Genomic DNA, 27,322 nt, shown 5'->3' on the forward strand with positions numbered 1-27,322 from the left:
GTGTGTCTGCTTCGCCCGTCTATGTTCTGCTGGCGGTCACGAAACAGTAGCTGTACTGCGAGCAGGACGGGAAACGGCAGCACGCACTGCTGAAACTTGAGACGATTCGTGTGGAAAAAATTCCGTTCCGGTACCGGCAATCGAGCCCGGGCCTCCGGGGTGATAGCCAGGCATCCTAGCCACTAGATCTCACCGGATTTGGGCGTCCGTTCGACGGATCGGATGGTCTCTCGCACATTTCGTGCCGAGGCCCGTGTCGGCACCCTTCTCTCTTTGCGAACGTCATTGCGCATACTGGCTGGCAAGGCGCGCACCTCAAAAGTCTCAGAGCAATGCTTTTGGCTTCATGCTCTACTGGGAGAAGAGGAAAAGGAAAGCTGTCAGTATCAATAACAGGAAGTATAAATTTTCTCTCTGAAGCGTTGAAACGTTGTGGATAACAAACAAGAAATAAGTTCGAGCCCTAGCGACAGCACCACCGTGAGTCACAGAAAATTAAATGCCCCGGGTGAGGATCGAACTCACGACCTTAAAATTATGAGACTTACGCGCTGACTACTGCGCTACCGAGGCACGGGGCGGACCGTTGGTCCTGGGAACTGGGCAAGTAGCGTACCCATTGTTAGACGCAGAGATACACTACTTGGTGGATAACGTGTTCTGTTGCTACACGTGCATTGCCGGCCCAGTTGATTGTGGTGGTGCTGCAGCTTTTGCAACGATGGGCAGTACTCCCCGTCGTTCAAGTTCATTGCCTCGGAGGCACCTGGACACAGCAACTTGTGAGGCCAGGCCGACGCCAGTCCGCAGAACATGACGCGAGCGTCTGAGTGGGGAACCGCGCGTGCTGCGTTCTCGGTTCTTCTCAAGGGAATCCCGCTATACATTCTTGTGGATCGTGCATCTCAAGCGCGCAAGCCACACGGCACCGCGGGAAAAGCAAAACGATGCACCGGCCGGGAATCGAACCCGGGCCGCCCGCGTGGCAGGCGAGCATTCTACCACTGAACCACCGATGCTCAGACCAGTAGCAATCTTTCGCTGCTTCCCGAGCAGATGTCTCGAGATAACGTGGGACTGCCGTCAAGCGCCGTAGCATTCTGTCGAGAAAATGCTGCAGACGCTGAATCCTGCACTGTACTGCCTAAAAATGCCGCCAGAACGCCGTCCTCTGCGTCCTCTTGCGTCGCCGGCGCCGACTCTTGCCAAAGGGTGCGAAATGTGCATGGATACGCCGTGCGAATGCATCTGCATGTGCTCCCCTAGCCTACCTCGTAATGCGCCTAGGGCTACGATCACCTTCGGCCGCTGCCGACTGGCGGGAAGCCGACACAGCGCGGCGTGGGGGCGCCCGGTTGTGCGGTGGTGGTGTAAAGGTCAGCATAGTTGCCTTGCAAGCAGTTGATCCGGGTTCGATTCCCGGCCACCGCAGCAGGCTTTCAGCTTTGCGTATGAGTACTTTTGCCACGCGCCGTTAAATTAATGTTCTTTCTCCCTCTTACTCGCTGCAGACCAGCCTACAGTGTGTCTCGACTTGTCTCGACTTTGCTCAGCTGACGCGAGAGCTGACGCTCTCCAGTCGGCCTATATCAAAACGACAAGCACGAGAAACGACTGAGAGAGGCAGGGAGAGGCGAGGCGGTGGACACACAGCACGCCCCTTCATTTCACGGTGGCGTCTCCCTCACTGAATCGGTCTGCAGCTGCGAAAACAAAGGAGAAAGAAAAATAGGAAGCAAAATTGCCAACAGTACCCTGTGTTCCCATGCGGTCACCCGCCCAAGCACTGACAAGGGCCAAAGTTGTTACACGTCGGCAATCGGGCATTTTCTTTCATTTTCTCTTTGCCGTATGAGAACCAGCGTATTCAACATATTGTGACCATTGCCGAGCGAATGCTGCAGCGCTTCCCGACGAGTCGGGTTCGGATCCTCTGCCAACGTCCACGCACGGCGATGATCTTTTGGTCATCACACTCGCCAGCTGAAATCGGCGCTGCCTTTTCGTAGTAGTAAAAGCCTACTGGCCCGTGGGGGGATCGAACACCACGACCTTCGCGTTATTAGCACGACGCTCTAACCAACTGAGCTAACGGGCCTCGACGCGGACGGTTGCTCAGCCCTACGCTGGAAACACGTCGCATGAAGCCACACGCCACTTCTAGGGTCACCGTGTGTCTGCTTCGCCCGTCTATGTTCTGCTGGCGGTCACGAAACAGTAGCTGTACTGCGAGCAGGACGGGAAACGGCAGCACGCACTGCTGAAACTTGAGACGATTCGTGTGGAAAAAATTCCGTTCCGGTACCGGCAATCGAGCCCGGGCCTCCGGGGTGATAGCCAGGCATCCTAGCCACTAGATCTCACCGGATTTGGGCGTCCGTTCGACGGATCGGATGGTCTCTCGCACATTTCGTGCCGAGGCCCGTGTCGGCACCCTTCTCTCTTTGCGAACGTCATTGCGCATACTGGCTGGCAAGGCGCGCACCTCAAAAGTCTCAGAGCAATGCTTTTGGCTTCATGCTCTACTGGGAGAAGAGGAAAAGGAAAGCTGTCAGTATCAATAACAGGAAGTATAAATTTTCTCTCTGAAGCGTTGAAACGTTGTGGATAACAAACAAGAAATAAGTTCGAGCCCTAGCGACAGCACCACCGTGAGTCACAGAAAATTAAATGCCCCGGGTGAGGATCGAACTCACGACCTTAAAATTATGAGACTTACGCGCTGACTACTGCGCTACCGAGGCACGGGGCGGACCGTTGGTCCTGGGAACTGGGCAAGTAGCGTACCCATTGTTAGACGCAGAGATACACTACTTGGTGGATAACGTGTTCTGTTGCTACACGTGCATTGCCGGCCCAGTTGATTGTGGTGGTGCTGCAGCTTTTGCAACGATGGGCAGTACTCCCCGTCGTTCAAGTTCATTGCCTCGGAGGCACCTGGACACAGCAACTTGTGAGGCCAGGCCGACGCCAGTCCGCAGAACATGACGCGAGCGTCTGAGTGGGGAACCGCGCGTGCTGCGTTCTCGGTTCTTCTCAAGGGAATCCCGCTATACATTCTTGTGGATCGTGCATCTCAAGCGCGCAAGCCACACGGCACCGCGGGAAAAGCAAAACGATGCATCGGCCGGGAATCGAACCCGGGCCGCCCGCGTGGCAGGCGAGCATTCTACCACTGAACCACCGATGCTCAGACCAGTAGCAATCTTTCGCTGCTTCCCGAGCAGATGTCTCGAGATAACGTGGGACTGCCGTCAAGCGCCGTAGCATTCTGTCGAGAAAATGCTGCAGACGCTGAATCCTGCACTGTACTGCCTAAAAATGCCGCCAGAACGCCGTCCTCTGCGTCCTCTTGCGTCGCCGGCGCCGACTCTTGCCAAAGGGTGCGAAATGTGCATGGATACGCCGTGCGAATGCATCTGCATGTGCTCCCCTAGCCTACCTCGTAATGCGCCTAGGGCTACGATCACCTTCGGCCGCTGCCGACTGGCGGGAAGCCGACACAGCGCGGCGTGGGGGCGCCCGGTTGTGCGGTGGTGGTGTAAAGGTCAGCATAGTTGCCTTGCAAGCAGTTGATCCGGGTTCGATTCCCGGCCACCGCAGCAGGCTTTCAGCTTTGCGTATGAGTACTTTTGCCACGCGCCGTTAAATTAATGTTCTTTCTCCCTCTTACTCGCTGCAGACCAGCCTACAGTGTGTCTCGACTTGTCTCGACTTTGCTCAGCTGACGCGAGAGCTGACGCTCTCCAGTCGGCCTATATCAAAACGACAAGCACGAGAAACGACTGAGAGAGGCAGGGAGAGGCGAGGCGGTGGACACACAGCACGCCCCTTCATTTCACGGTGGCGTCTCCCTCACTGAATCGGTCTGCAGCTGCGAAAACAAAGGAGAAAGAAAAATAGGAAGCAAAATTGCCAACAGTACCCTGTGTTCCCATGCGGTCACCCGCCCAAGCACTGACAAGGGCCAAAGTTGTTACACGTCGGCAATCGGGCATTTTCTTTCATTTTCTCTTTGCCGTATGAGAACCAGCGTATTCAACATATTGTGACCATTGCCGAGCGAATGCTGCAGCGCTTCCCGACGAGTCGGGTTCGGATCCTCTGCCAACGTCCACGCACGGCGATGATCTTTTGGTCATCACACTCGCCAGCTGAAATCGGCGCTGCCTTTTCGTAGTAGTAAAAGCCTACTGGCCCGTGGGGGGATCGAACACCACGACCTTCGCGTTATTAGCACGACGCTCTAACCAACTGAGCTAACGGGCCTCGACGCGGACGGTTGCTCAGCCCTACGCTGGAAACACGTCGCATGAAGCCACACGCCACTTCTAGGGTCACCGTGTGTCTGCTTCGCCCGTCTATGTTCTGCTGGCGGTCACGAAACAGTAGCTGTACTGCGAGCAGGACGGGAAACGGCAGCACGCACTGCTGAAACTTGAGACGATTCGTGTGGAAAAAATTCCGTTCCGGTACCGGCAATCGAGCCCGGGCCTCCGGGGTGATAGCCAGGCATCCTAGCCACTAGATCTCACCGGATTTGGGCGTCCGTTCGACGGATCGGATGGTCTCTCGCACATTTCGTGCCGAGGCCCGTGTCGGCACCCTTCTCTCTTTGCGAACGTCATTGCGCATACTGGCTGGCAAGGCGCGCACCTCAAAAGTCTCAGAGCAATGCTTTTGGCTTCATGCTCTACTGGGAGAAGAGGAAAAGGAAAGCTGTCAGTATCAATAACAGGAAGTATAAATTTTCTCTCTGAAGCGTTGAAACGTTGTGGATAACAAACAAGAAATAAGTTCGAGCCCTAGCGACAGCACCACCGTGAGTCACAGAAAATTAAATGCCCCGGGTGAGGATCGAACTCACGACCTTAAAATTATGAGACTTACGCGCTGACTACTGCGCTACCGAGGCACGGGACGGACCGTTGGTCCTGGGAACTGGGCAAGTAGCGTACCCATTGTTAGACGCAGAGATACACTACTTGGTGGATAACGTGTTCTGTTGCTACACGTGCATTGCCGGCCCAGTTGATTGTGGTGGTGCTGCAGCTTTTGCAACGATGGGCAGTACTCCCCGTCGTTCAAGTTCATTGCCTCGGAGGCACCTGGACACAGCAACTTGTGAGGCCAGGCCGACGCCAGTCCGCAGAACATGACGCGAGCGTCTGAGTGGGGAACCGCGCGTGCTGCGTTCTCGGTTCTTCTCAAGGGAATCCCGCTATACATTCTTGTGGATCGTGCATCTCAAGCGCGCAAGCCACACGGCACCGCGGGAAAAGCAAAACGATGCACCGGCCGGGAATCGAACCCGGGCCGCCCGCGTGGCAGGCGAGCATTCTACCACTGAACCACCGATGCTCAGACCAGTAGCAATCTTTCGCTGCTTCCCGAGCAGATGTCTCGAGATAACGTGGGACTGCCGTCAAGCGCCGTAGCATTCTGTCGAGAAAATGCTGCAGACGCTGAATCCTGCACTGTACTGCCTAAAAATGCCGCCAGAACGCCGTCCTCTGCGTCCTCTTGCGTCGCCGGCGCCGACTCTTGCCAAAGGGTGCGAAATGTGCATGGATACGCCGTGCGAATGCATCTGCATGTGCTCCCCTAGCCTACCTCGTAATGCGCCTAGGGCTACGATCACCTTCGGCCGCTGCCGACTGGCGGGAAGCCGACACAGCGCGGCGTGGGGGCGCCCGGTTGTGCGGTGGTGGTGTAAAGGTCAGCATAGTTGCCTTGCAAGCAGTTGATCCGGGTTCGATTCCCGGCCACCGCAGCAGGCTTTCAGCTTTGCGTATGAGTACTTTTGCCACGCGCCGTTAAATTAATGTTCTTTCTCCCTCTTACTCGCTGCAGACCAGCCTACAGTGTGTCTCGACTTGTCTCGACTTTGCTCAGCTGACGCGAGAGCTGACGCTCTCCAGTCGGCCTATATCAAAACGACAAGCACGAGAAACGACTGAGAGAGGCAGGGAGAGGCGAGGCGGTGGACACACAGCACGCCCCTTCATTTCACGGTGGCGTCTCCCTCACTGAATCGGTCTGCAGCTGCGAAAACAAAGGAGAAAGAAAAATAGGAAGCAAAATTGCCAACAGTACCCTGTGTTCCCATGCGGTCACCCGCCCAAGCACTGACAAGGGCCAAAGTTGTTACACGTCGGCAATCGGGCATTTTCTTTCATTTTCTCTTTGCCGTATGAGAACCAGCGTATTCAACATATTGTGACCATTGCCGAGCGAATGCTGCAGCGCTTCCCGACGAGTCGGGTTCGGATCCTCTGCCAACGTCCACGCACGGCGATGATCTTTTGGTCATCACACTCGCCAGCTGAAATCGGCGCTGCCTTTTCGTAGTAGTAAAAGCCTACTGGCCCGTGGGGGGATCGAACACCACGACCTTCGCGTTATTAGCACGACGCTCTAACCAACTGAGCTAACGGGCCTCGACGCGGACGGTTGCTCAGCCCTACGCTGGAAACACGTCGCATGAAGCCACACGCCACTTCTAGGGTCACCGTGTGTCTGCTTCGCCCGTCTATGTTCTGCTGGCGGTCACGAAACAGTAGCTGTACTGCGAGCAGGACGGGAAACGGCAGCACGCACTGCTGAAACTTGAGACGATTCGTGTGGAAAAAATTCCGTTCCGGTACCGGCAATCGAGCCCGGGCCTCCGGGGTGATAGCCAGGCATCCTAGCCACTAGATCTCACCGGATTTGGGCGTCCGTTCGACGGATCGGATGGTCTCTCGCACATTTCGTGCCGAGGCCCGTGTCGGCACCCTTCTCTCTTTGCGAACGTCATTGCGCATACTGGCTGGCAAGGCGCGCACCTCAAAAGTCTCAGAGCAATGCTTTTGGCTTCATGCTCTACTGGGAGAAGAGGAAAAGGAAAGCTGTCAGTATCAATAACAGGAAGTATAAATTTTCTCTCTGAAGCGTTGAAACGTTGTGGATAACAAACAAGAAATAAGTTCGAGCCCTAGCGACAGCACCACCGTGAGTCACAGAAAATTAAATGCCCCGGGTGAGGATCGAACTCACGACCTTAAAATTATGAGACTTACGCGCTGACTACTGCGCTACCGAGGCACGGGACGGACCGTTGGTCCTGGGAACTGGGCAAGTAGCGTACCCATTGTTAGACGCAGAGATACACTACTTGGTGGATAACGTGTTCTGTTGCTACACGTGCATTGCCGGCCCAGTTGATTGTGGTGGTGCTGCAGCTTTTGCAACGATGGGCAGTACTCCCCGTCGTTCAAGTTCATTGCCTCGGAGGCACCTGGACACAGCAACTTGTGAGGCCAGGCCGACGCCAGTCCGCAGAACATGACGCGAGCGTCTGAGTGGGGAACCGCGCGTGCTGCGTTCTCGGTTCTTCTCAAGGGAATCCCGCTATACATTCTTGTGGATCGTGCATCTCAAGCGCGCAAGCCACACGGCACCGCGGGAAAAGCAAAACGATGCATCGGCCGGGAATCGAACCCGGGCCGCCCGCGTGGCAGGCGAGCATTCTACCACTGAACCACCGATGCTCAGACCAGTAGCAATCTTTCGCTGCTTCCCGAGCAGATGTCTCGAGATAACGTGGGACTGCCGTCAAGCGCCGTAGCATTCTGTCGAGAAAATGCTGCAGACGCTGAATCCTGCACTGTACTGCCTAAAAATGCCGCCAGAACGCCGTCCTCTGCGTCCTCTTGCGTCGCCGGCGCCGACTCTTGCCAAAGGGTGCGAAATGTGCATGGATACGCCGTGCGAATGCATCTGCATGTGCTCCCCTAGCCTACCTCGTAATGCGCCTAGGGCTACGATCACCTTCGGCCGCTGCCGACTGGCGGGAAGCCGACACAGCGCGGCGTGGGGGCGCCCGGTTGTGCGGTGGTGGTGTAAAGGTCAGCATAGTTGCCTTGCAAGCAGTTGATCCGGGTTCGATTCCCGGCCACCGCAGCAGGCTTTCAGCTTTGCGTATGAGTACTTTTGCCACGCGCCGTTAAATTAATGTTCTTTCTCCCTCTTACTCGCTGCAGACCAGCCTACAGTGTGTCTCGACTTGTCTCGACTTTGCTCAGCTGACGCGAGAGCTGACGCTCTCCAGTCGGCCTATATCAAAACGACAAGCACGAGAAACGACTGAGAGAGGCAGGGAGAGGCGAGGCGGTGGACACACAGCACGCCCCTTCATTTCACGGTGGCGTCTCCCTCACTGAATCGGTCTGCAGCTGCGAAAACAAAGGAGAAAGAAAAATAGGAAGCAAAATTGCCAACAGTACCCTGTGTTCCCATGCGGTCACCCGCCCAAGCACTGACAAGGGCCAAAGTTGTTACACGTCGGCAATCGGGCATTTTCTTTCATTTTCTCTTTGCCGTATGAGAACCAGCGTATTCAACATATTGTGACCATTGCCGAGCGAATGCTGCAGCGCTTCCCGACGAGTCGGGTTCGGATCCTCTGCCAACGTCCACGCACGGCGATGATCTTTTGGTCATCACACTCGCCAGCTGAAATCGGCGCTGCCTTTTCGTAGTAGTAAAAGCCTACTGGCCCGTGGGGGGATCGAACACCACGACCTTCGCGTTATTAGCACGACGCTCTAACCAACTGAGCTAACGGGCCTCGACGCGGACGGTTGCTCAGCCCTACGCTGGAAACACGTCGCATGAAGCCACACGCCACTTCTAGGGTCACCGTGTGTCTGCTTCGCCCGTCTATGTTCTGCTGGCGGTCACGAAACAGTAGCTGTACTGCGAGCAGGACGGGAAACGGCAGCACGCACTGCTGAAACTTGAGACGATTCGTGTGGAAAAAATTCCGTTCCGGTACCGGCAATCGAGCCCGGGCCTCCGGGGTGATAGCCAGGCATCCTAGCCACTAGATCTCACCGGATTTGGGCGTCCGTTCGACGTATCGGATGGTCTCTCGCACATTTCGTGCCGAGGCCCGTGTCGGCACCATTCTCTCTTTGCGAACGTCATTGCGCATACTGGCTGGCAAGGCGCGCACCTCAAAAGTCTCAGAGCAATGCTTTTGGCTTCATGCTCTACTGGGAGAAGAGGAAAAGGAAAGCTGTCAGTATCAATAACAGGAAGTATAAATTTTCTCTCTGAAGCGTTGAAACGTTGTGGATAACAAACAAGAAATAAGTTCGAGCCCTAGCGACAGCACCACCGTGAGTCACAGAAAATTAAATGCCCCGGGTGAGGATCGAACTCACGACCTTAAAATTATGAGACTTACGCGCTGACTACTGCGCTACCGAGGCACGGGGCGGACCGTTGGTCCTGGGAACTGGGCAAGTAGCGTACCCATTGTTAGACGCAGAGATACACTACTTGGTGGATAACGTGTTCTGTTGCTACACGTGCATTGCCGGCCCAGTTGATTGTGGTGGTGCTGCAGCTTTTGCAACGATGGGCAGTACTCCCCGTCGTTCAAGTTCATTGCCTCGGAGGCACCTGGACACAGCAACTTGTGAGGCCAGGCCGACGCCAGTCCGCAGAACATGACGCGAGCGTCTGAGTGGGGAACCGCGCGTGCTGCGTTCTCGGTTCTTCTCAAGGGAATCCCGCTATACATTCTTGTGGATCGTGCATCTCAAGCGCGCAAGCCACACGGCACCGCGGGAAAAGCAAAACGATGCATCGGCCGGGAATCGAACCCGGGCCGCCCGCGTGGCAGGCGAGCATTCTACCACTGAACCACCGATGCTCAGACCAGTAGCAATCTTTCGCTGCTTCCCGAGCAGATGTCTCGAGATAACGTGGGACTGCCGTCAAGCGCCGTAGCATTCTGTCGAGAAAATGCTGCAGACGCTGAATCCTGCACTGTACTGCCTAAAAATGCCGCCAGAACGCCGTCCTCTGCGTCCTCTTGCGTCGCCGGCGCCGACTCTTGCCAAAGGGTGCGAAATGTGCATGGATACGCCGTGCGAATGCATCTGCATGTGCTCCCCTAGCCTACCTCGTAATGCGCCTAGGGCTACGATCACCTTCGGCCGCTGCCGACTGGCGGGAAGCCGACACAGCGCGGCGTGGGGGCGCCCGGTTGTGCGGTGGTGGTGTAAAGGTCAGCATAGTTGCCTTGCAAGCAGTTGATCCGGGTTCGATTCCCGGCCACCGCAGCAGGCTTTCAGCTTTGCGTATGAGTACTTTTGCCACGCGCCGTTAAATTAATGTTCTTTCTCCCTCTTACTCGCTGCAGACCAGCCTACAGTGTGTCTCGACTTGTCTCGACTTTGCTCAGCTGACGCGAGAGCTGACGCTCTCCAGTCGGCCTATATCAAAACGACAAGCACGAGAAACGACTGAGAGAGGCAGGGAGAGGCGAGGCGGTGGACACACAGCACGCCCCTTCATTTCACGGTGGCGTCTCCCTCACTGAATCGGTCTGCAGCTGCGAAAACAAAGGAGAAAGAAAAATAGGAAGCAAAATTGCCAACAGTACCCTGTGTTCCCATGCGGTCACCCGCCCAAGCACTGACAAGGGCCAAAGTTGTTACACGTCGGCAATCGGGCATTTTCTTTCATTTTCTCTTTGCCGTATGAGAACCAGCGTATTCAACATATTGTGACCATTGCCGAGCGAATGCTGCAGCGCTTCCCGACGAGTCGGGTTCGGATCCTCTGCCAACGTCCACGCACGGCGATGATCTTTTGGTCATCACACTCGCCAGCTGAAATCGGCGATGCCTTTTCGTAGTAGTAAAAGCCTACTGGCCCGTGGGGGGATCGAACACCACGACCTTCGCGTTATTAGCACGACGCTCTAACCAACTGAGCTAACGGGCCTCGACGCGGACGGTTGCTCAGCCCTACGCTGGAAACACGTCGCATGAAGCCACACGCCACTTCTAGGGTCACCGTGTGTCTGCTTCGCCCGTCTATGTTCTGCTGGCGGTCACGAAACAGTAGCTGTACTGCGAGCAGGACGGGAAACGGCAGCACGCACTGCTGAAACTTGAGACGATTCGTGTGGAAAAAATTCCGTTCCGGTACCGGCAATCGAGCCCGGGCCTCCGGGGTGATAGCCAGGCATCCTAGCCACTAGATCTCACCGGATTTGGGCGTCCGTTCGACGGATCGGATGGTCTCTCGCACATTTCGTGCCGAGGCCCGTGTCGGCACCCTTCTCTCTTTGCGAACGTCATTGCGCATACTGGCTGGCAAGGCGCGCACCTCAAAAGTCTCAGAGCAATGCTTTTGGCTTCATGCTCTACTGGGAGAAGAGGAAAAGGAAAGCTGTCAGTATCAATAACAGGAAGTATAAATTTTCTCTCTGAAGCGTTGAAACGTTGTGGATAACAAACAAGAAATAAGTTCGAGCCCTAGCGACAGCACCACCGTGAGTCACAGAAAATTAAATGCCCCGGGTGAGGATCGAACTCACGACCTTAAAATTATGAGACTTACGCGCTGACTACTGCGCTACCGAGGCACGGGACGGACCGTTGGTCCTGGGAACTGGGCAAGTAGCGTACCCATTGTTAGACGCAGAGATACACTACTTGGTGGATAACGTGTTCTGTTGCTACACGTGCATTGCCGGCCCAGTTGATTGTGGTGGTGCTGCAGCTTTTGCAACGATGGGCAGTACTCCCCGTCGTTCAAGTTCATTGCCTCGGAGGCACCTGGACACAGCAACTTGTGAGGCCAGGCCGACGCCAGTCCGCAGAACATGACGCGAGCGTCTGAGTGGGGAACCGCGCGTGCTGCGTTCTCGGTTCTTCTCAAGGGAATCCCGCTATACATTCTTGTGGATCGTGCATCTCAAGCGCGCAAGCCACACGGCACCGCGGGAAAAGCAAAACGATGCATCGGCCGGGAATCGAACCCGGGCCGCCCGCGTGGCAGGCGAGCATTCTACCACTGAACCACCGATGCTCAGACCAGTAGCAATCTTTCGCTGCTTCCCGAGCAGATGTCTCGAGATAACGTGGGACTGCCGTCAAGCGCCGTAGCATTCTGTCGAGAAAATGCTGCAGACGCTGAATCCTGCACTGTACTGCCTAAAAATGCCGCCAGAACGCCGTCCTCTGCGTCCTCTTGCGTCGCCGGCGCCGACTCTTGCCAAAGGGTGCGAAATGTGCATGGATACGCCGTGCGAATGCATCTGCATGTGCTCCCCTAGCCTACCTCGTAATGCGCCTAGGGCTACGATCACCTTCGGCCGCTGCCGACTGGCGGGAAGCCGACACAGCGCGGCGTGGGGGCGCCCGGTTGTGCGGTGGTGGTGTAAAGGTCAGCATAGTTGCCTTGCAAGCAGTTGATCCGGGTTCGATTCCCGGCCACCGCAGCAGGCTTTCAGCTTTGCGTATGAGTACTTTTGCCACGCGCCGTTAAATTAATGTTCTTTCTCCCTCTTACTCGCTGCAGACCAGCCTACAGTGTGTCTCGACTTGTCTCGACTTTGCTCAGCTGACGCGAGAGCTGACGCTCTCCAGTCGGCCTATATCAAAACGACAAGCACGAGAAACGACTGAGAGAGGCAGGGAGAGGCGAGGCGGTGGACACACAGCACGCCCCTTCATTTCACGGTGGCGTCTCCCTCACTGAATCGGTCTGCAGCTGCGAAAACAAAGGAGAAAGAAAAATAGGAAGCAAAATTGCCAACAGTACCCTGTGTTCCCATGCGGTCACCCGCCCAAGCACTGACAAGGGCCAAAGTTGTTACACGTCGGCAATCGGGCATTTTCTTTCATTTTCTCTTTGCCGTATGAGAACCAGCGTATTCAACATATTGTGACCATTGCCGAGCGAATGCTGCAGCGCTTCCCGACGAGTCGGGTTCGGATCCTCTGCCAACGTCCACGCACGGCGATGATCTTTTGGTCATCACACTCGCCAGCTGAAATCGGCGCTGCCTTTTCGTAGTAGTAAAAGCCTACTGGCCCGTGGGGGGATCGAACACCACGACCTTCGCGTTATTAGCACGACGCTCTAACCAACTGAGCTAACGGGCCTCGACGCGGACGGTTGCTCAGCCCTACGCTGGAAACACGTCGCATGAAGCCACACGCCACTTCTAGGGTCACCGTGTGTCTGCTTCGCCCGTCTATGTTCTGCTGGCGGTCACGAAACAGTAGCTGTACTGCGAGCAGGACGGGAAACGGCAGCACGCACTGCTGAAACTTGAGACGATTCGTGTGGAAAAAATTCCGTTCCGGTACCGGCAATCGAGCCCGGGCCTCCGGGGTGATAGCCAGGCATCCTAGCCACTAGATCTCACCGGATTTGGGCGTCCGTTCGACGGATCGGATGGTCTCTCGCACATTTCGTGCCGAGGCCCGTGTCGGCACCATTCTCTCTTTGCGAACGTCATTGCGCATACTGGCTGGCAAGGCGCGCACCTCAAAAGTCTCAGAGCAATGCTTTTGGCTTCATGCTCTACTGGGAGAAGAGGAAAAGGAAAGCTGTCAGTATCAATAACAGGAAGTATAAATTTTCTCTCTGAAGCGTTGAAACGTTGTGGATAACAAACAAGAAATAAGTTCGAGCCCTAGCGACAGCACCACCGTGAGTCACAGAAAATTAAATGCCCCGGGTGAGGATCGAACTCACGACCTTAAAATTATGAGACTTACGCGCTGACTACTGCGCTACCGAGGCACGGGGCGGACCGTTGGTCCTGGGAACTGGGCAAGTAGCGTACCCATTGTTAGACGCAGAGATACACTACTTGGTGGATAACGTGTTCTGTTGCTACACGTGCATTGCCGGCCCAGTTGATTGTGGTGGTGCTGCAGCTTTTGCAACGATGGGCAGTACTCCCCGTCGTTCAAGTTCATTGCCTCGGAGGCACCTGGACACAGCAACTTGTGAGGCCAGGCCGACGCCAGTCCGCAGAACATGACGCGAGCGTCTGAGTGGGGAACCGCGCGTGCTGCGTTCTCGGTTCTTCTCAAGGGAATCCCGCTATACATTCTTGTGGATCGTGCATCTCAAGCGCGCAAGCCACACGGCACCGCGGGAAAAGCAAAACGATGCATCGGCCGGGAATCGAACCCGGGCCGCCCGCGTGGCAGGCGAGCATTCTACCACTGAACCACCGATGCTCAGACCAGTAGCAATCTTTCGCTGCTTCCCGAGCAGATGTCTCGAGATAACGTGGGACTGCCGTCAAGCGCCGTAGCATTCTGTCGAGAAAATGCTGCAGACGCTGAATCCTGCACTGTACTGCCTAAAAATGCCGCCAGAACGCCGTCCTCTGCGTCCTCTTGCGTCGCCGGCGCCGACTCTTGCCAAAGGGTGCGAAATGTGCATGGATACGCCGTGCGAATGCATCTGCATGTGCTCCCCTAGCCTACCTCGTAATGCGCCTAGGGCTACGATCACCTTCGGCCGCTGCCGACTGGCGGGAAGCCGACACAGCGCGGCGTGGGGGCGCCCGGTTGTGCGGTGGTGGTGTAAAGGTCAGCATAGTTGCCTTGCAAGCAGTTGATCCGGGTTCGATTCCCGGCCACCGCAGCAGGCTTTCAGCTTTGCGTATGAGTACTTTTGCCACGCGCCGTTAAATTAATGTTCTTTCTCCCTCTTACTCGCTGCAGACCAGCCTACAGTGTGTCTCGACTTGTCTCGACTTTGCTCAGCTGACGCGAGAGCTGACGCTCTCCAGTCGGCCTATATCAAAACGACAAGCACGAGAAACGACTGAGAGAGGCAGGGAGAGGCGAGGCGGTGGACACACAGCACGCCCCTTCATTTCACGGTGGCGTCTCCCTCACTGAATCGGTCTGCAGCTGCGAAAACAAAGGAGAAAGAAAAATAGGAAGCAAAATTGCCAACAGTACCCTGTGTTCCCATGCGGTCACCCGCCCAAGCACTGACAAGGGCCAAAGTTGTTACACGTCGGCAATCGGGCATTTTCTTTCATTTTCTCTTTGCCGTATGAGAACCAGCGTATTCAACATATTGTGACCATTGCCGAGCGAATGCTGCAGCGCTTCCCGACGAGTCGGGTTCGGATCCTCTGCCAACGTCCACGCACGGCGATGATCTTTTGGTCATCACACTCGCCAGCTGAAATCGGCGATGCCTTTTCGTAGTAGTAAAAGCCTACTGGCCCGTGGGGGGATCGAACACCACGACCTTCGCGTTATTAGCACGACGCTCTAACCAACTGAGCTAACGGGCCTCGACGCGGACGGTTGCTCAGCCCTACGCTGGAAACACGTCGCATGAAGCCACACGCCACTTCTAGGGTCACCGTGTGTCTGCTTCGCCCGTCTATGTTCTGCTGGCGGTCACGAAACAGTAGCTGTACTGCGAGCAGGACGGGAAACGGCAGCACGCACTGCTGAAACTTGAGACGATTCGTGTGGAAAAAATTCCGTTCCGGTACCGGCAATCGAGCCCGGGCCTCCGGGGTGATAGCCAGGCATCCTAGCCACTAGATCTCACCGGATTTGGGCGTCCGTTCGACGGATCGGATGGTCTCTCGCACATTTCGTGCCGAGGCCCGTGTCGGCACCCTTCTCTCTTTGCGAACGTCATTGCGCATACTGGCTGGCAAGGCGCGCACCTCAAAAGTCTCAGAGCAATGCTTTTGGCTTCATGCTCTACTGGGAGAAGAGGAAAAGGAAAGCTGTCAGTATCAATAACAGGAAGTATAAATTTTCTCTCTGAAGCGTTGAAACGTTGTGGATAACAAACAAGAAATAAGTTCGAGCCCTAGCGACAGCACCACCGTGAGTCACAGAAAATTAAATGCCCCGGGTGAGGATCGAACTCACGACCTTAAAATTATGAGACTTACGCGCTGACTACTGCGCTACCGAGGCACGGGACGGACCGTTGGTCCTGGGAACTGGGCAAGTAGCGTACCCATTGTTAGACGCAGAGATACACTACTTGGTGGATAACGTGTTCTGTTGCTACACGTGCATTGCCGGCCCAGTTGATTGTGGTGGTGCTGCAGCTTTTGCAACGATGGGCAGTACTCCCCGTCGTTCAAGTTCATTGCCTCGGAGGCACCTGGACACAGCAACTTGTGAGGCCAGGCCGACGCCAGTCCGCAGAACATGACGCGAGCGTCTGAGTGGGGAACCGCGCGTGCTGCGTTCTCGGTTCTTCTCAAGGGAATCCCGCTATACATTCTTGTGGATCGTGCATCTCAAGCGCGCAAGCCACACGGCACCGCGGGAAAAGCAAAACGATGCATCGGCCGGGAATCGAACCCGGGCCGCCCGCGTGGCAGGCGAGCATTCTACCACTGAACCACCGATGCTCAGACCAGTAGCAATCTTTCGCTGCTTCCCGAGCAGATGTCTCGAGATAACGTGGGACTGCCGTCAAGCGCCGTAGCATTCTGTCGAGAAAATGCTGCAGACGCTGAATCCTGCACTGTACTGCCTAAAAATGCCGCCAGAACGCCGTCCTCTGCGTCCTCTTGCGTCGCCGGCGCCGACTCTTGCCAAAGGGTGCGAAATGTGCATGGATACGCCGTGCGAATGCATCTGCATGTGCTCCCCTAGCCTACCTCGTAATGCGCCTAGGGCTACGATCACCTTCGGCCGCTGCCGACTGGCGGGAAGCCGACACAGCGCGGCGTGGGGGCGCCCGGTTGTGCGGTGGTGGTGTAAAGGTCAGCATAGTTGCCTTGCAAGCAGTTGATCCGGGTTCGATTCCCGGCCACCGCAGCAGGCTTTCAGCTTTGCGTATGAGTACTTTTGCCACGCGCCGTTAAATTAATGTTCTTTCTCCCTCTTACTCGCTGCAGACCAGCCTACAGTGTGTCTCGACTTGTCTCGACTTTGCTCAGCTGACGCGAGAGCTGACGCTCTCCAGTCGGCCTATATCAAAACGACAAGCACGAGAAACGACTGAGAGAGGCAGGGAGAGGCGAGGCGGTGGACACACAGCACGCCCCTTCATTTCACGGTGGCGTCTCCCTCACTGAATCGGTCTGCAGCTGCGAAAACAAAGGAGAAAGAAAAATAGGAAGCAAAATTGCCAACAGTACCCTGTGTTCCCATGCGGTCACCCGCCCAAGCACTGACAAGGGCCAAAGTTGTTACACGTCGGCAATCGGGCATTTTCTTTCATTTTCTCTTTGCCGTATGAGAACCAGCGTATTCAACATATTGTGACCATTGCCGAGCGAATGCTGCAGCGCTTCCCGACGAGTCGGGTTCGGATCCTCTGCCAACGTCCACGCACGGCGATGATCTTTTGGTCATCACACTCGCCAGCTGAAATCGGCGCTGCCTTTTCGTAGTAGTAAAAGCCTACTGGCCCGTGGGGGGATCGAACACCACGACCTTCGCGTTATTAGCACGACGCTCTAACCAACTGAGCTAACGGGCCTCGACGCGGACGGTTGCTCAGCCCTACGCTGGAAACACGTCGCATGAAGCCACACGCCACTTCTAGGGTCACCGTGTGTCTGCTTCGCCCGTCTATGTTCTGCTGGCGGTCACGAAACAGTAGCTGTACTGCGAGCAGGACGGGAAACGGCAGCACGCACTGCTGAAACTTGAGACGATTCGTGTGGAAAAAATTCCGTTCCGGTACCGGCAATCGAGCCCGGGCCTCCGGGGTGATAGCCAGGCATCCTAGCCACTAGATCTCACCGGATTTGGGCGTCCGTTCGACGGATCGGATGGTCTCTCGCACATTTCGTGCCGAGGCCCGTGTCGGCACCCTTCTCTCTTTGCGAACGTCATTGCGCATACTGGCTGGCAAGGCGCGCACCTCAAAAGTCTCAGAGCAATGCTTTTGGCTTCATGCTCTACTGGGAGAAGAGGAAAAGGAAAGCTGTCAGTATCAATAACAGGAAGTATAAATTTTCTCTCTGAAGCGTTGAAACGTTGTGGATAACAAACAAGAAATAAGTTCGAGCCCTAGCGACAGCACCACCGTGAGTCACAGAAAATTAAATGCCCCGGGTGAGGATCGAACTCACGACCTTAAAATTATGAGACTTACGCGCTGACTACTGCGCTACCGAGGCACGGGACGGACCGTTGGTCCTGGGAACTGGGCAAGTAGCGTACCCATTGTTAGACGCAGAGATACACTACTTGGTGGATAACGTGTTCTGTTGCTACACGTGCATTGCCGGCCCAGTTGATTGTGGTGGTGCTGCAGCTTTTGCAACGATGGGCAGTACTCCCCGTCGTTCAAGTTCATTGCCTCGGAGGCACCTGGACACAGCAACTTGTGAGGCCAGGCCGACGCCAGTCCGCAGAACATGACGCGAGCGTCTGAGTGGGGAACCGCGCGTGCTGCGTTCTCGGTTCTTCTCAAGGGAATCCCGCTATACATTCTTGTGGATCGTGCATCTCAAGCGCGCAAGCCACACGGCACCGCGGGAAAAGCAAAACGATGCATCGGCCGGGAATCGAACCCGGGCCGCCCGCGTGGCAGGCGAGCATTCTACCACTGAACCACCGATGCTCAGACCAGTAGCAATCTTTCGCTGCTTCCCGAGCAGATGTCTCGAGATAACGTGGGACTGCCGTCAAGCGCCGTAGCATTCTGTCGAGAAAATGCTGCAGACGCTGAATCCTGCACTGTACTGCCTAAAAATGCCGCCAGAACGCCGTCCTCTGCGTCCTCTTGCGTCGCCGGCGCCGACTCTTGCCAAAGGGTGCGAAATGTGCATGGATACGCCGTGCGAATGCATCTGCATGTGCTCCCCTAGCCTACCTCGTAATGCGCCTAGGGCTACGATCACCTTCGGCCGCTGCCGACTGGCGGGAAGCCGACACAGCGCGGCGTGGGGGCGCCCGGTTGTGCGGTGGTGGTGTAAAGGTCAGCATAGTTGCCTTGCAAGCAGTTGATCCGGGTTCGATTCCCGGCCACCGCAGCAGGCTTTCAGCTTTGCGTATGAGTACTTTTGCCACGCGCCGTTAAATTAATGTTCTTTCTCCCTCTTACTCGCTGCAGACCAGCCTACAGTGTGTCTCGACTTGTCTCGACTTTGCTCAGCTGACGCGAGAGCTGACGCTCTCCAGTCGGCCTATATCAAAACGACAAGCACGAGAAACGACTGAGAGAGGCAGGGAGAGGCGAGGCGGTGGACACACAGCACGCCCCTTCATTTCACGGTGGCGTCTCCCTCACTGAATCGGTCTGCAGCTGCGAAAACAAAGGAGAAAGAAAAATAGGAAGCAAAATTGCCAACAGTACCCTGTGTTCCCATGCGGTCACCCGCCCAAGCACTGACAAGGGCCAAAGTTGTTACACGTCGGCAATCGGGCATTTTCTTTCATTTTCTCTTTGCCGTATGAGAACCAGCGTATTCAACATATTGTGACCATTGCCGAGCGAATGCTGCAGCGCTTCCCGACGAGTCGGGTTCGGATCCTCTGCCAACGTCCACGCACGGCGATGATCTTTTGGTCATCACACTCGCCAGCTGAAATCGGCGATGCCTTTTCGTAGTAGTAAAAGCCTACTGGCCCGTGGGGGGATCGAACACCACGACCTTCGCGTTATTAGCACGACGCTCTAACCAACTGAGCTAACGGGCCTCGACGCGGACGGTTGCTCAGCCCTACGCTGGAAACACGTCGCATGAAGCCACACGCCACTTCTAGGGTCACCGTGTGTCTGCTTCGCCCGTCTATGTTCTGCTGGCGGTCACGAAACAGTAGCTGTACTGCGAGCAGGACGGGAAACGGCAGCACGCACTGCTGAAACTTGAGACGATTCGTGTGGAAAAAATTCCGTTCCGGTACCGGCAATCGAGCCCGGGCCTCCGGGGTGATAGCCAGGCATCCTAGCCACTAGATCTCACCGGATTTGGGCGTCCGTTCGACGGATCGGATGGTCTCTCGCACATTTCGTGCCGAGGCCCGTGTCGGCACCCTTCTCTCTTTGCGAACGTCATTGCGCATACTGGCTGGCAAGGCGCGCACCTCAAAAGTCTCAGAGCAATGCTTTTGGCTTCATGCTCTACTGGGAGAAGAGGAAAAGGAAAGCTGTCAGTATCAATAACAGGAAGTATAAATTTTCTCTCTGAAGCGTTGAAACGTTGTGGATAACAAACAAGAAATAAGTTCGAGCCCTAGCGACAGCACCACCGTGAGTCACAGAAAATTAAATGCCCCGGGTGAGGATCGAACTCACGACCTTAAAATTATGAGACTTACGCGCTGACTACTGCGCTACCGAGGCACGGGACGGACCGTTGGTCCTGGGAACTGGGCAAGTAGCGTACCCATTGTTAGACGCAGAGATACACTACTTGGTGGATAACGTGTTCTGTTGCTACACGTGCATTGCCGGCCCAGTTGATTGTGGTGGTGCTGCAGCTTTTGCAACGATGGGCAGTACTCCCCGTCGTTCAAGTTCATTGCCTCGGAGGCACCTGGACACAGCAACTTGTGAGGCCAGGCCGACGCCAGTCCGCAGAACATGACGCGAGCGTCTGAGTGGGGAACCGCGCGTGCTGCGTTCTCGGTTCTTCTCAAGGGAATCCCGCTATACATTCTTGTGGATCGTGCATCTCAAGCGCGCAAGCCACACGGCACCGCGGGAAAAGCAAAACGATGCATCGGCCGGGAATCGAACCCGGGCCGCCCGCGTGGCAGGCGAGCATTCTACCACTGAACCACCGATGCTCAGACCAGTAGCAATCTTTCGCTGCTTCCCGAGCAGATGTCTCGAGATAACGTGGGACTGCCGTCAAGCGCCGTAGCATTCTGTCGAGAAAATGCTGCAGACGCTGAATCCTGCACTGTACTGCCTAAAAATGCCGCCAGAACGCCGTCCTCTGCGTCCTCTTGCGTCGCCGGCGCCGACTCTTGCCAAAGGGTGCGAAATGTGCATGGATACGCCGTGCGAATGCATCTGCATGTGCTCCCCTAGCCTACCTCGTAATGCGCCTAGGGCTACGATCACCTTCGGCCGCTGCCGACTGGCGGGAAGCCGACACAGCGCGGCGTGGGGGCGCCCGGTTGTGCGGTGGTGGTGTAAAGGTCAGCATAGTTGCCTTGCAAGCAGTTGATCCGGGTTCGATTCCCGGCCACCGCAGCAGGCTTTCAGCTTTGCGTATGAGTACTTTTGCCACGCGCCGTTAAATTAATGTTCTTTCTCCCTCTTACTCGCTGCAGACCAGCCTACAGTGTGTCTCGACTTGTCTCGACTTTGCTCAGCTGACGCGAGAGCTGACGCTCTCCAGTCGGCCTATATCAAAACGACAAGCACGAGAAACGACTGAGAGAGGCAGGGAGAGGCGAGGCGGTGGACACACAGCACGCCCCTTCATTTCACGGTGGCGTCTCCCTCACTGAATCGGTCTGCAGCTGCGAAAACAAAGGAGAAAGAAAAATAGGAAGCAAAATTGCCAACAGTACCCTGTGTTCCCATGCGGTCACCCGCCCAAGCACTGACAAGGGCCAAAGTTGTTACACGTCGGCAATCGGGCATTTTCTTTCATTTTCTCTTTGCCGTATGAGAACCAGCGTATTCAACATATTGTGACCATTGCCGAGCGAATGCTGCAGCGCTTCCCGACGAGTCGGGTTCGGATCCTCTGCCAACGTCCACGCACGGCGATGATCTTTTGGTCATCACACTCGCCAGCTGAAATCGGCGCTGCCTTTTCGTAGTAGTAAAAGCCTACTGGCCCGTGGGGGGATCGAACACCACGACCTTCGCGTTATTAGCACGACGCTCTAACCAACTGAGCTAACGGGCCTCGACGCGGACGGTTGCTCAGCCCTACGCTGGAAACACGTCGCATGAAGCCACACGCCACTTCTAGGGTCACCGTGTGTCTGCTTCGCCCGTCTATGTTCTGCTGGCGGTCACGAAACAGTAGCTGTACTGCGAGCAGGACGGGAAACGGCAGCACGCACTGCTGAAACTTGAGACGATTCGTGTGGAAAAAATTCCGTTCCGGTACCGGCAATCGAGCCCGGGCCTCCGGGGTGATAGCCAGGCATCCTAGCCACTAGATCTCACCGGATTTGGGCGTCCGTTCGACGGATCGGATGGTCTCTCGCACATTTCGTGCCGAGGCCCGTGTCGGCACCATTCTCTCTTTGCGAACGTCATTGCGCATACTGGCTGGCAAGGCGCGCACCTCAAAAGTCTCAGAGCAATGCTTTTGGCTTCATGCTCTACTGGGAGAAGAGGAAAAGGAAAGCTGTCAGTATCAATAACAGGAAGTATAAATTTTCTCTCTGAAGCGTTGAAACGTTGTGGATAACAAACAAGAAATAAGTTCGAGCCCTAGCGACAGCACCACCGTGAGTCACAGAAAATTAAATGCCCCGGGTGAGGATCGAACTCACGACCTTAAAATTATGAGACTTACGCGCTGACTACTGCGCTACCGAGGCACGGGGCGGACCGTTGGTCCTGGGAACTGGGCAAGTAGCGTACCCATTGTTAGACGCAGAGATACACTACTTGGTGGATAACGTGTTCTGTTGCTACACGTGCATTGCCGGCCCAGTTGATTGTGGTGGTGCTGCAGCTTTTGCAACGATGGGCAGTACTCCCCGTCGTTCAAGTTCATTGCCTCGGAGGCACCTGGACACAGCAACTTGTGAGGCCAGGCCGACGCCAGTCCGCAGAACATGACGCGAGCGTCTGAGTGGGGAACCGCGCGTGCTGCGTTCTCGGTTCTTCTCAAGGGAATCCCGCTATACATTCTTGTGGATCGTGCATCTCAAGCGCGCAAGCCACACGGCACCGCGGGAAAAGCAAAACGATGCATCGGCCGGGAATCGAACCCGGGCCGCCCGCGTGGCAGGCGAGCATTCTACCACTGAACCACCGATGCTCAGACCAGTAGCAATCTTTCGCTGCTTCCCGAGCAGATGTCTCGAGATAACGTGGGACTGCCGTCAAGCGCCGTAGCATTCTGTCGAGAAAATGCTGCAGACGCTGAATCCTGCACTGTACTGCCTAAAAATGCCGCCAGAACGCCGTCCTCTGCGTCCTCTTGCGTCGCCGGCGCCGACTCTTGCCAAAGGGTGCGAAATGTGCATGGATACGCCGTGCGAATGCATCTGCATGTGCTCCCCTAGCCTACCTCGTAATGCGCCTAGGGCTACGATCACCTTCGGCCGCTGCCGACTGGCGGGAAGCCGACACAGCGCGGCGTGGGGGCGCCCGGTTGTGCGGTGGTGGTGTAAAGGTCAGCATAGTTGCCTTGCAAGCAGTTGATCCGGGTTCGATTCCCGGCCACCGCAGCAGGCTTTCAGCTTTGCGTATGAGTACTTTTGCCACGCGCCGTTAAATTAATGTTCTTTCTCCCTCTTACTCGCTGCAGACCAGCCTACAGTGTGTCTCGACTTGTCTCGACTTTGCTCAGCTGACGCGAGAGCTGACGCTCTCCAGTCGGCCTATATCAAAACGACAAGCACGAGAAACGACTGAGAGAGGCAGGGAGAGGCGAGGCGGTGGACACACAGCACGCCCCTTCATTTCACGGTGGCGTCTCCCTCACTGAATCGGTCTGCAGCTGCGAAAACAAAGGAGAAAGAAAAATAGGAAGCAAAATTGCCAACAGTACCCTGTGTTCCCATGCGGTCACCCGCCCAAGCACTGACAAGGGCCAAAGTTGTTACACGTCGGCAATCGGGCATTTTCTTTCATTTTCTCTTTGCCGTATGAGAACCAGCGTATTCAACATATTGTGACCATTGCCGAGCGAATGCTGCAGCGCTTCCCGACGAGTCGGGTTCGGATCCTCTGCCAACGTCCACGCACGGCGATGATCTTTTGGTCATCACACTCGCCAGCTGAAATCGGCGCTGCCTTTTCGTAGTAGTAAAAGCCTACTGGCCCGTGGGGGGATCGAACACCACGACCTTCGCGTTATTAGCACGACGCTCTAACCAACTGAGCTAACGGGCCTCGACGCGGACGGTTGCTCAGCCCTACGCTGGAAACACGTCGCATGAAGCCACACGCCACTTCTAGGGTCACCGTGTGTCTGCTTCGCCCGTCTATGTTCTGCTGGCGGTCACGAAACAGTAGCTGTACTGCGAGCAGGACGGGAAACGGCAGCACGCACTGCTGAAACTTGAGACGATTCGTGTGGAAAAAATTCCGTTCCGGTACCGGCAATCGAGCCCGGGCCTCCGGGGTGATAGCCAGGCATCCTAGCCACTAGATCTCACCGGATTTGGGCGTCCGTTCGACGGATCGGATGGTCTCTCGCACATTTCGTGCCGAGGCCCGTGTCGGCACCATTCTCTCTTTGCGAACGTCATTGCGCATACTGGCTGGCAAGGCGCGCACCTCAAAAGTCTCAGAGCAATGCTTTTGGCTTCATGCTCTACTGGGAGAAGAGGAAAAGGAAAGCTGTCAGTATCAATAACAGGAAGTATAAATTTTCTCTCTGAAGCGTTGAAACGTTGTGGATAACAAACAAGAAATAAGTTCGAGCCCTAGCGACAGCACCACCGTGAGTCACAGAAAATTAAATGCCCCGGGTGAGGATCGAACTCACGACCTTAAAATTATGAGACTTACGCGCTGACTACTGCGCTACCGAGGCACGGGGCGGACCGTTGGTCCTGGGAACTGGGCAAGTAGCGTACCCATTGTTAGACGCAGAGATACACTACTTGGTGGATAACGTGTTCTGTTGCTACACGTGCATTGCCGGCCCAGTTGATTGTGGTGGTGCTGCAGCTTTTGCAACGATGGGCAGTACTCCCCGTCGTTCAAGTTCATTGCCTCGGAGGCACCTGGACACAGCAACTTGTGAGGCCAGGCCGACGCCAGTCCGCAGAACATGACGCGAGCGTCTGAGTGGGGAACCGCGCGTGCTGCGTTCTCGGTTCTTCTCAAGGGAATCCCGCTATACATTCTTGTGGATCGTGCATCTCAAGCGCGCAAGCCACACGGCACCGCGGGAAAAGCAAAACGATGCATCGGCCGGGAATCGAACCCGGGCCGCCCGCGTGGCAGGCGAGCATTCTACCACTGAACCACCGATGCTCAGACCAGTAGCAATCTTTCGCTGCTTCCCGAGCAGATGTCTCGAGATAACGTGGGACTGCCGTCAAGCGCCGTAGCATTCTGTCGAGAAAATGCTGCAGACGCTGAATCCTGCACTGTACTGCCTAAAAATGCCGCCAGAACGCCGTCCTCTGCGTCCTCTTGCGTCGCCGGCGCCGACTCTTGCCAAAGGGTGCGAAATGTGCATGGATACGCCGTGCGAATGCATCTGCATGTGCTCCCCTAGCCTACCTCGTAATGCGCCTAGGGCTACGATCACCTTCGGCCGCTGCCGACTGGCGGGAAGCCGACACAGCGCGGCGTGGGGGCGCCCGGTTGTGCGGTGGTGGTGTAAAGGTCAGCATAGTTGCCTTGCAAGCAGTTGATCCGGGTTCGATTCCCGGCCACCGCAGCAGGCTTTCAGCTTTGCGTATGAGTACTTTTGCCACGCGCCGTTAAATTAATGTTCTTTCTCCCTCTTACTCGCTGCAGACCAGCCTACAGTGTGTCTCGACTTGTCTCGACTTTGCTCAGCTGACGCGAGAGCTGACGCTCTCCAGTCGGCCTATATCAAAACGACAAGCACGAGAAACGACTGAGAGAGGCAGGGAGAGGCGAGGCGGTGGACACACAGCACGCCCCTTCATTTCACGGTGGCGTCTCCCTCACTGAATCGGTCTGCAGCTGCGAAAACAAAGGAGAAAGAAAAATAGGAAGCAAAATTGCCAACAGTACCCTGTGTTCCCATGCGGTCACCCGCCCAAGCACTGACAAGGGCCAAAGTTGTTACACGTCGGCAATCGGGCATTTTCTTTCATTTCTCTTTGCCGTATGAGAACCAGCGTATTCAACATATTGTGACCATTGCCGAGCGAATGCTGCAGCGCTTCCCGACGAGTCGGGTTCGGATCCTCTGCCAACGTCCACGCACGGCGATGATCTTTTGGTCATCACACTCGCCAGCTGAAATCGGCGCTGCCTTTTCGTAGTAGTAAAAGCCTACTGGCCCGTGGGGGGATCGAACACCACGACCTTCGCGTTATTAGCACGACGCTCTAACCAACTGAGCTAACGGGCCTCGACGCGGACGGTTGCTCAGCCCTACGCTGGAAACACGTCGCATGAAGCCACACGCCACTTCTAGGGTCACCGTGTGTCTGCTTCGCCCGTCTATGTTCTGCTGGCGGTCACGAAACAGTAGCTGTACTGCGAGCAGGACGGGAAACGGCAGCACGCACTGCTGAAACTTGAGACGATTCGTGTGGAAAAAATTCCGTTCCGGTACCGGCAATCGAGCCCGGGCCTCCGGGGTGATAGCCAGGCATCCTAGCCACTAGATCTCACCGGATTTGGGCGTCCGTTCGACGGATCGGATGGTCTCTCGCACATTTCGTGCCGAGGCCCGTGTCGGCACCCTTCTCTCTTTGCGAACGTCATTGCGCATACTGGCTGGCAAGGCGCGCACCTCAAAAGTCTCAGAGCAATGCTTTTGGCTTCATGCTCTACTGGGAGAAGAGGAAAAGGAAAGCTGTCAGTATCAATAACAGGAAGTATAAATTTTCTCTCTGAAGCGTTGAAACGTTGTGGATAACAAACAAGAAATAAGTTCGAGCCCTAGCGACAGCACCACCGTGAGTCACAGAAAATTAAATGCCCCGGGTGAGGATCGAACTCACGACCTTAAAATTATGAGACTTACGCGCTGACTACTGCGCTACCGAGGCACGGGACGGACCGTTGGTCCTGGGAACTGGGCAAGTAGCGTACCCATTGTTAGACGCAGAGATACACTACTTGGTGGATAACGTGTTCTGTTGCTACACGTGCATTGCCGGCCCAGTTGATTGTGGTGGTGCTGCAGCTTTTGCAACGATGGGCAGTACTCCCCGTCGTTCAAGTTCATTGCCTCGGAGGCACCTGGACACAGCAACTTGTGAGGCCAGGCCGACGCCAGTCCGCAGAACATGACGCGAGCGTCTGAGTGGGGAACCGCGCGTGCTGCGTTCTCGGTTCTTCTCAAGGGAATCCCGCTATACATTCTTGTGGATCGTGCATCTCAAGCGCGCAAGCCACACGGCACCGCGGGAAAAGCAAAACGATGCATCGGCCGGAATCGAACCCGGGCCGCCCGCGTGGCAGGCGAGCATTCTACCACTGAACCACCGATGCTCAGACCAGTAGCAATCTTTCGCTGCTTCCCGAGCAGATGTCTCGAGATAACGTGGGACTGCCGTCAAGCGCCGTAGCATTCTGTCGAGAAAATGCTGCAGACGCTGAATCCTGCACTGTACTGCCTAAAAATGCCGCCAGAACGCCGTCCTCTGCGTCCCTCTTGCGTCGCCGGCGCCGACTCTTGCCAAAGGGTGCGAAATGTGCATGGATACGCCGTGCGAATGCATCTGCATGTGCTCCCCTAGCCTAC

General features: G+C 55.8%; 50 non-coding genes across 50 annotated transcripts; 12 read left to right on the forward strand and 38 right to left on the reverse strand.

Moving 5' to 3' along the window:
- Window positions 1-500: 500 nt before the first annotated feature.
- Trnam-cau lies at window positions 501-573 on the reverse strand. Its single transcript has one exon. It is a non-coding gene; the product is annotated as a tRNA-Met (tRNA).
- A 375-nt stretch (window positions 574-948) lies between these two features.
- Trnag-gcc lies at window positions 949-1,019 on the reverse strand. The gene has a single exon. It is a non-coding gene; the product is annotated as a tRNA-Gly (tRNA).
- A 340-nt stretch (window positions 1,020-1,359) lies between these two features.
- On the forward strand, window positions 1,360-1,431 carry Trnaa-ugc. Its single transcript has one exon. It is a non-coding gene; the product is annotated as a tRNA-Ala (tRNA).
- A 592-nt stretch (window positions 1,432-2,023) lies between these two features.
- Trnai-aau lies at window positions 2,024-2,098 on the reverse strand. Its single transcript has one exon. It is a non-coding gene; the product is annotated as a tRNA-Ile (tRNA).
- Window positions 2,099-2,671: 573 nt separating this feature from the next.
- Trnam-cau lies at window positions 2,672-2,744 on the reverse strand. The gene has a single exon. It is a non-coding gene; the product is annotated as a tRNA-Met (tRNA).
- A 375-nt stretch (window positions 2,745-3,119) lies between these two features.
- On the reverse strand, window positions 3,120-3,190 carry Trnag-gcc. Its single transcript has one exon. It is a non-coding gene; the product is annotated as a tRNA-Gly (tRNA).
- Window positions 3,191-3,530: 340 nt separating this feature from the next.
- On the forward strand, window positions 3,531-3,602 carry Trnaa-ugc. The gene has a single exon. It is a non-coding gene; the product is annotated as a tRNA-Ala (tRNA).
- Window positions 3,603-4,194: 592 nt separating this feature from the next.
- Trnai-aau lies at window positions 4,195-4,269 on the reverse strand. Its single transcript has one exon. It is a non-coding gene; the product is annotated as a tRNA-Ile (tRNA).
- Window positions 4,270-4,842: 573 nt separating this feature from the next.
- On the reverse strand, window positions 4,843-4,915 carry Trnam-cau. Its single transcript has one exon. It is a non-coding gene; the product is annotated as a tRNA-Met (tRNA).
- A 375-nt stretch (window positions 4,916-5,290) lies between these two features.
- Trnag-gcc lies at window positions 5,291-5,361 on the reverse strand. The gene has a single exon. It is a non-coding gene; the product is annotated as a tRNA-Gly (tRNA).
- A 340-nt stretch (window positions 5,362-5,701) lies between these two features.
- Window positions 5,702-5,773, forward strand: Trnaa-ugc. The gene has a single exon. It is a non-coding gene; the product is annotated as a tRNA-Ala (tRNA).
- Window positions 5,774-6,365: 592 nt separating this feature from the next.
- On the reverse strand, window positions 6,366-6,440 carry Trnai-aau. The gene has a single exon. It is a non-coding gene; the product is annotated as a tRNA-Ile (tRNA).
- A 573-nt stretch (window positions 6,441-7,013) lies between these two features.
- Window positions 7,014-7,086, reverse strand: Trnam-cau. The gene has a single exon. It is a non-coding gene; the product is annotated as a tRNA-Met (tRNA).
- A 375-nt stretch (window positions 7,087-7,461) lies between these two features.
- Trnag-gcc lies at window positions 7,462-7,532 on the reverse strand. Its single transcript has one exon. It is a non-coding gene; the product is annotated as a tRNA-Gly (tRNA).
- Window positions 7,533-7,872: 340 nt separating this feature from the next.
- On the forward strand, window positions 7,873-7,944 carry Trnaa-ugc. Its single transcript has one exon. It is a non-coding gene; the product is annotated as a tRNA-Ala (tRNA).
- A 592-nt stretch (window positions 7,945-8,536) lies between these two features.
- Trnai-aau lies at window positions 8,537-8,611 on the reverse strand. The gene has a single exon. It is a non-coding gene; the product is annotated as a tRNA-Ile (tRNA).
- A 573-nt stretch (window positions 8,612-9,184) lies between these two features.
- Trnam-cau lies at window positions 9,185-9,257 on the reverse strand. Its single transcript has one exon. It is a non-coding gene; the product is annotated as a tRNA-Met (tRNA).
- A 375-nt stretch (window positions 9,258-9,632) lies between these two features.
- Window positions 9,633-9,703, reverse strand: Trnag-gcc. The gene has a single exon. It is a non-coding gene; the product is annotated as a tRNA-Gly (tRNA).
- Window positions 9,704-10,043: 340 nt separating this feature from the next.
- On the forward strand, window positions 10,044-10,115 carry Trnaa-ugc. Its single transcript has one exon. It is a non-coding gene; the product is annotated as a tRNA-Ala (tRNA).
- A 592-nt stretch (window positions 10,116-10,707) lies between these two features.
- Trnai-aau lies at window positions 10,708-10,782 on the reverse strand. Its single transcript has one exon. It is a non-coding gene; the product is annotated as a tRNA-Ile (tRNA).
- Window positions 10,783-11,355: 573 nt separating this feature from the next.
- Trnam-cau lies at window positions 11,356-11,428 on the reverse strand. The gene has a single exon. It is a non-coding gene; the product is annotated as a tRNA-Met (tRNA).
- Window positions 11,429-11,803: 375 nt separating this feature from the next.
- Window positions 11,804-11,874, reverse strand: Trnag-gcc. Its single transcript has one exon. It is a non-coding gene; the product is annotated as a tRNA-Gly (tRNA).
- Window positions 11,875-12,214: 340 nt separating this feature from the next.
- Window positions 12,215-12,286, forward strand: Trnaa-ugc. Its single transcript has one exon. It is a non-coding gene; the product is annotated as a tRNA-Ala (tRNA).
- A 592-nt stretch (window positions 12,287-12,878) lies between these two features.
- Trnai-aau lies at window positions 12,879-12,953 on the reverse strand. The gene has a single exon. It is a non-coding gene; the product is annotated as a tRNA-Ile (tRNA).
- A 573-nt stretch (window positions 12,954-13,526) lies between these two features.
- Trnam-cau lies at window positions 13,527-13,599 on the reverse strand. Its single transcript has one exon. It is a non-coding gene; the product is annotated as a tRNA-Met (tRNA).
- A 375-nt stretch (window positions 13,600-13,974) lies between these two features.
- Trnag-gcc lies at window positions 13,975-14,045 on the reverse strand. The gene has a single exon. It is a non-coding gene; the product is annotated as a tRNA-Gly (tRNA).
- Window positions 14,046-14,385: 340 nt separating this feature from the next.
- Window positions 14,386-14,457, forward strand: Trnaa-ugc. Its single transcript has one exon. It is a non-coding gene; the product is annotated as a tRNA-Ala (tRNA).
- Window positions 14,458-15,049: 592 nt separating this feature from the next.
- Window positions 15,050-15,124, reverse strand: Trnai-aau. The gene has a single exon. It is a non-coding gene; the product is annotated as a tRNA-Ile (tRNA).
- Window positions 15,125-15,697: 573 nt separating this feature from the next.
- On the reverse strand, window positions 15,698-15,770 carry Trnam-cau. Its single transcript has one exon. It is a non-coding gene; the product is annotated as a tRNA-Met (tRNA).
- A 375-nt stretch (window positions 15,771-16,145) lies between these two features.
- Window positions 16,146-16,216, reverse strand: Trnag-gcc. The gene has a single exon. It is a non-coding gene; the product is annotated as a tRNA-Gly (tRNA).
- A 340-nt stretch (window positions 16,217-16,556) lies between these two features.
- Window positions 16,557-16,628, forward strand: Trnaa-ugc. The gene has a single exon. It is a non-coding gene; the product is annotated as a tRNA-Ala (tRNA).
- A 592-nt stretch (window positions 16,629-17,220) lies between these two features.
- On the reverse strand, window positions 17,221-17,295 carry Trnai-aau. The gene has a single exon. It is a non-coding gene; the product is annotated as a tRNA-Ile (tRNA).
- A 573-nt stretch (window positions 17,296-17,868) lies between these two features.
- On the reverse strand, window positions 17,869-17,941 carry Trnam-cau. Its single transcript has one exon. It is a non-coding gene; the product is annotated as a tRNA-Met (tRNA).
- Window positions 17,942-18,316: 375 nt separating this feature from the next.
- Window positions 18,317-18,387, reverse strand: Trnag-gcc. The gene has a single exon. It is a non-coding gene; the product is annotated as a tRNA-Gly (tRNA).
- Window positions 18,388-18,727: 340 nt separating this feature from the next.
- Trnaa-ugc lies at window positions 18,728-18,799 on the forward strand. Its single transcript has one exon. It is a non-coding gene; the product is annotated as a tRNA-Ala (tRNA).
- Window positions 18,800-19,391: 592 nt separating this feature from the next.
- Window positions 19,392-19,466, reverse strand: Trnai-aau. The gene has a single exon. It is a non-coding gene; the product is annotated as a tRNA-Ile (tRNA).
- Window positions 19,467-20,039: 573 nt separating this feature from the next.
- Window positions 20,040-20,112, reverse strand: Trnam-cau. Its single transcript has one exon. It is a non-coding gene; the product is annotated as a tRNA-Met (tRNA).
- Window positions 20,113-20,487: 375 nt separating this feature from the next.
- Trnag-gcc lies at window positions 20,488-20,558 on the reverse strand. The gene has a single exon. It is a non-coding gene; the product is annotated as a tRNA-Gly (tRNA).
- A 340-nt stretch (window positions 20,559-20,898) lies between these two features.
- Trnaa-ugc lies at window positions 20,899-20,970 on the forward strand. Its single transcript has one exon. It is a non-coding gene; the product is annotated as a tRNA-Ala (tRNA).
- A 592-nt stretch (window positions 20,971-21,562) lies between these two features.
- On the reverse strand, window positions 21,563-21,637 carry Trnai-aau. Its single transcript has one exon. It is a non-coding gene; the product is annotated as a tRNA-Ile (tRNA).
- Window positions 21,638-22,210: 573 nt separating this feature from the next.
- Trnam-cau lies at window positions 22,211-22,283 on the reverse strand. Its single transcript has one exon. It is a non-coding gene; the product is annotated as a tRNA-Met (tRNA).
- Window positions 22,284-22,658: 375 nt separating this feature from the next.
- Trnag-gcc lies at window positions 22,659-22,729 on the reverse strand. Its single transcript has one exon. It is a non-coding gene; the product is annotated as a tRNA-Gly (tRNA).
- Window positions 22,730-23,069: 340 nt separating this feature from the next.
- Trnaa-ugc lies at window positions 23,070-23,141 on the forward strand. The gene has a single exon. It is a non-coding gene; the product is annotated as a tRNA-Ala (tRNA).
- Window positions 23,142-23,733: 592 nt separating this feature from the next.
- Window positions 23,734-23,808, reverse strand: Trnai-aau. Its single transcript has one exon. It is a non-coding gene; the product is annotated as a tRNA-Ile (tRNA).
- A 573-nt stretch (window positions 23,809-24,381) lies between these two features.
- Trnam-cau lies at window positions 24,382-24,454 on the reverse strand. The gene has a single exon. It is a non-coding gene; the product is annotated as a tRNA-Met (tRNA).
- Window positions 24,455-24,829: 375 nt separating this feature from the next.
- Trnag-gcc lies at window positions 24,830-24,900 on the reverse strand. The gene has a single exon. It is a non-coding gene; the product is annotated as a tRNA-Gly (tRNA).
- Window positions 24,901-25,240: 340 nt separating this feature from the next.
- Window positions 25,241-25,312, forward strand: Trnaa-ugc. The gene has a single exon. It is a non-coding gene; the product is annotated as a tRNA-Ala (tRNA).
- A 591-nt stretch (window positions 25,313-25,903) lies between these two features.
- Trnai-aau lies at window positions 25,904-25,978 on the reverse strand. The gene has a single exon. It is a non-coding gene; the product is annotated as a tRNA-Ile (tRNA).
- A 573-nt stretch (window positions 25,979-26,551) lies between these two features.
- Trnam-cau lies at window positions 26,552-26,624 on the reverse strand. The gene has a single exon. It is a non-coding gene; the product is annotated as a tRNA-Met (tRNA).
- Window positions 26,625-26,999: 375 nt separating this feature from the next.
- Window positions 27,000-27,069, reverse strand: Trnag-gcc. Its single transcript has one exon. It is a non-coding gene; the product is annotated as a tRNA-Gly (tRNA).
- Between the last annotated feature and the right edge of the window lie 253 nt (window positions 27,070-27,322).

The sequence above is a fragment of the Schistocerca piceifrons genome, unplaced genomic scaffold, assembly GCF_021461385.2.
Source record: "Schistocerca piceifrons isolate TAMUIC-IGC-003096 unplaced genomic scaffold, iqSchPice1.1 HiC_scaffold_572, whole genome shotgun sequence".
Taxonomy (NCBI): Eukaryota; Metazoa; Arthropoda; class Insecta; order Orthoptera; family Acrididae; genus Schistocerca; species Schistocerca piceifrons.